Source organism: Corvus cornix, chromosome 21, assembly GCF_000738735.6.
Source record: "Corvus cornix cornix isolate S_Up_H32 chromosome 21, ASM73873v5, whole genome shotgun sequence".
Lineage (NCBI taxonomy): Eukaryota > Metazoa > Chordata > Aves > Passeriformes > Corvidae > Corvus > Corvus cornix.
In genome coordinates, this window is record NC_046350.1 from 3,933,426 (window position 1) to 3,937,289 (window position 3,864).

Below are 3,864 nucleotides of genomic sequence, written 5' to 3' on the forward strand. Positions count from 1 at the left end.
CTGACCCTCCCTGATATCACAGCCTGGTGCCACTGACCCTTCTGCATCCCACACCTCAATACAGGTGTGGAACCTACACCTCTAAGACATGTACAACAGGTAATTTTCAATCAATTCACTTCCAAAGTCTATCCTGGGCATGGGATGCATGGCCAAGACCTCCTGGAGACCCTGGCAAGCCTCCCTTGTGTCCCTGAGAGCCACTGGGGACTTGTTCTGAGCCAGAGCAGCTGTGGCTTTAGGTGTGTCACCACCCAACCTGATCATTGCTGTGTTTGTATGTTCCCTACACAATCCCAAAAAGTCAGGAGTGGCAGAGAATGAACGAGAATAAGAATTTCCCCCTGGACTGTAAAGGAAATTAAGAGCAGTATCTGATAATCAGTTTGCATGTCTCATTCCTGAACTGCACCAGTAAATGAGAGAATTTAGCTGTAAAGCCACAGGAGGGTTGTAGGAGGGAGCAGGAAGCACAGGAGGTTGTTAATGATTCAATTCCACCCTGCTTTGCATTTTGTTATGCCCCTCAGTTGTGCTTTCATCTCCAGGTGGGTGCTGCACACACCAAAAACACTTCCTGGGCATCACCCAGAGTGAGGGACCTGGAATCCCCACAGAGCACCAGCCTCAGATCCAGATCAGTAGTGGATGAAATGGAAAACTGACAGGGATTAGCATTTCCCCACTTGAAATGACCATCTCAGAGAGCTTCTTGATTGCTTAGAAACCCCAGATGTGCCATTATAAGACATTCCGGCGCTGGTAATGTGCTCAGTCTGTTCTCTGGAAGTCACATTCAAATCTGAAATTCTTGGGAACACCTCTGAGTGCCTGTCACGGTGTAGGGTTTGTGCTCTCACTGTAGACTTCAACAAAAGGAACAATTACACCTTGCCATGTGCTCAGTTTTGCAGCCTTGCCAATAGGATTTTTGCAGTGTTGTTTCTTTTCTTCTCGTGCATCATTTGGCCATTCTTGATCTGCTTCCTGAAGTAAGCAGGTAATTAGCCATCTACATAAATTGCCCTGTGTCCACACCATTAATGTGCTTGGATGTTTTAATTGATTGCATTCTCAACTGGTTTGGACGCCTTAAATGCCAGCTAATGCAATCCAATTAAGTCTCCTAATAAACCTGCCTGATGAACTGCAGTATAATCACACATCAAGCAGAGATGTAGAGGAAAATGCCACGGAACTGACAGTTCAGAAGAGACTGTGTCATTTGGAAAGATCCAAATCACTTCTCAGCAGGGAAACTGGGAACATTGGCTCTAACTGGTGCTGGATTTGGACCCCAAGACCTGATTCAACACAACTTTTAAGCACACACTTAAATCAATTTCTATCCACAAAACCTTTTACACAGAATCATGGAACAGCCCAGGGTGGAAGGGACATCCAAAGGTCATGAGAGCCAACCTCCCATGGCAAAGGGATCCTAGATAAGATTATCCAGCACCCTGCCCAGCCTGGGAAATCTTGTAAGCTTCCAGTGATGGGGACCTTATCACATCCCTGGGGAGGCTCCTCCTGTGATTGATTATTCTCACTGGAAGAAAAAAAAAATCTTTTATCAAGATTAAACTTTTCCCACTCCAACATCCTTTTGCCCCTTGTCTCCCACATGAAAAGTATCAGCTCAAGAATTATCTCGAGTGAGCACAAATGCAAAGGGGATTTCAGGTGATATGGGGGGCTCTTAAAAATATTATTCAAACAAAATTAGCTGAGGCAGCAGGAAGTGAAATAAACTCTTACGGGGACAGGATGTGAACTTCCAGTAGTGCCCCACAAGCAAATTACTTGAAGGTGGTGCAGTGTCTTTGTGTCAGCTCTGGAGGTCTTTTCCTAAGCCCAAACAGAGATTAGGGATTTAGTGGAGTAATCTGTATGAAATTCTCTGCTCTGTTCTGCCAGATGCCAGACAAGACCTAATAGCTCCTCTGGCATCAGTGTCTATTAATCTAATCTTGACTTTGATTCTCTGTGTGACTGCCTTTCATCTGTAAAATGGGGATAATTCTCTCTTTCAGATGCTTGTCAGTACCTCTTAGTTCCGGGTACGCGGTGCTTTGAAGATGACATTATTTGTGCATTTTCTATTATTGTAAAAGAGCTGCACGTTGTCCCCAGCCCCTGTCCCCAGCCAGTGCTGCTGCTGCTGGAGGTCACCCCCTGCTCTGTGCCCGACACCCACCTGGGTATTGGCACAGCTGCCCCTGGCACAGACCCTCAGCGGGGACGAGGAAACCTCCCGGGCATCCCTCGGGATCCAGCCCCAGTGCAGGCTCTGTGTTTGCCTGGCTGACAAAGGCAAGGGCTGACAAATAATAAAGACATTCAGATCCCTGGTCCAGGCCTGACCCTGCCTGACTGAGCCCCAGAGACTTTGCTGCACGAGGAACCACCCAGAGATGGCCATTCCAAAGGGAACCACAGGCAACCGACTGTCTCTAATGGGAAATTCCAACCACAGAGCTGCACCTGGGATCCAAACCCTCCTCTGAGGGCACTCAGGTACCTCTCTGCACCCCCAGACCAGCTCCCATTCCTAATCCTACATTCAAGGAGTGATGGCCACAAACTAAAACACAACAAGTTCCACCTCAGCCTGAGGAAGAACCTTTTTCCACGGAGGTGGCAGAGCACTGGAACAGCTGCCCAGGGAGGGTGTGGAGTCTCCCTCTCTGGAGACATTCCAAACCCACCTGGATGTGTCCCTGTGTCACCGGCTCCAGCTGACCCTGCCTTGGCAGGGGGTTGGACTAGGTGATCTCCAGAGGGCCCTTCTAACCCAAACCATCCTGGGATTCTGGGATTTGAGGCCACTTCAGCAGCTGTTACATGAAAAACTGACCCAACTCTCGGCCTCCTCCTGTCCTGCAGCTCCTGCTCCTGCCACAAGCACCCCCCACGGTCCAGTTGTGCATTCAGGGTGCATGTTCAGCCCTCAGGCTGAAGGATGCCAGGCTCCTGATTTCCCCCACAGCATCCTAATTGCCAGTGGGAAAGCAAGAAAAGGGTAAGGGCTGGGTGAAAATGGGAAGTTTGCTGAAAGTTAAGCATATTTATAAGGATTTTGATAATCTAGAAATTCACAGTCTTGCTGAAACTGAGTGTAATAATTTATTGAAGAGGATTTTATGGCTTGGACTTCTGTGTTGCATTAAATAACATGTGCCGGGTGTTTAAATACAGGACTGGGGTTATATACTCTAATTTTTCAACTGGTCTGAACAGCTTTCCTTGGAAACAGGAATTATCTCCTTGTCATTTTTAAAAGCAGTACATTTAATGGAACAGCTGAAACTTGCATGTGCTTTGTAACCAAAAATAATTTAAGGTAAAATATCTGAGATTTATTTTCTTTGCAATCTGTCCTATACAGCAAAGCAATGCAAAAATATACCTTCCAAGCCATGTGCATGTAGTTTTGAAGCGCTTTTATCATTAAGAATATAATTGCAGCACTGAAATAATTACAATACTGAAATTAAATGTAAAAATGAGACACTGCATTCCAGAAGTCTTGAAAACCCTCTTGGGGAAAAAGGTAAAGCACCTCATGGAAAATGAGAACTTTCCTAAGAATTAATTACTGTAATAGAAGAGAATTCTCCAAATGCTAAGAAGCCAGGAAATCACCCTGTCCTCTTAAAGGCATCCCTGCTACACAACCTATTTTCCAGTCTAGACATAAAACCCAGTGATTTCTGACACGTTGGAAGGGGTTAAATCTCCCTGAGAAGTCTCAGAGCAGAGCATTTAATTCATTGGGCACTGGGAGCCACCTGCGTGTGAGTGAGGGGGAGAGGGAGATTTGGGCACAGCACTTTGCAAGCCCATTCCTGGAGAGAGCCT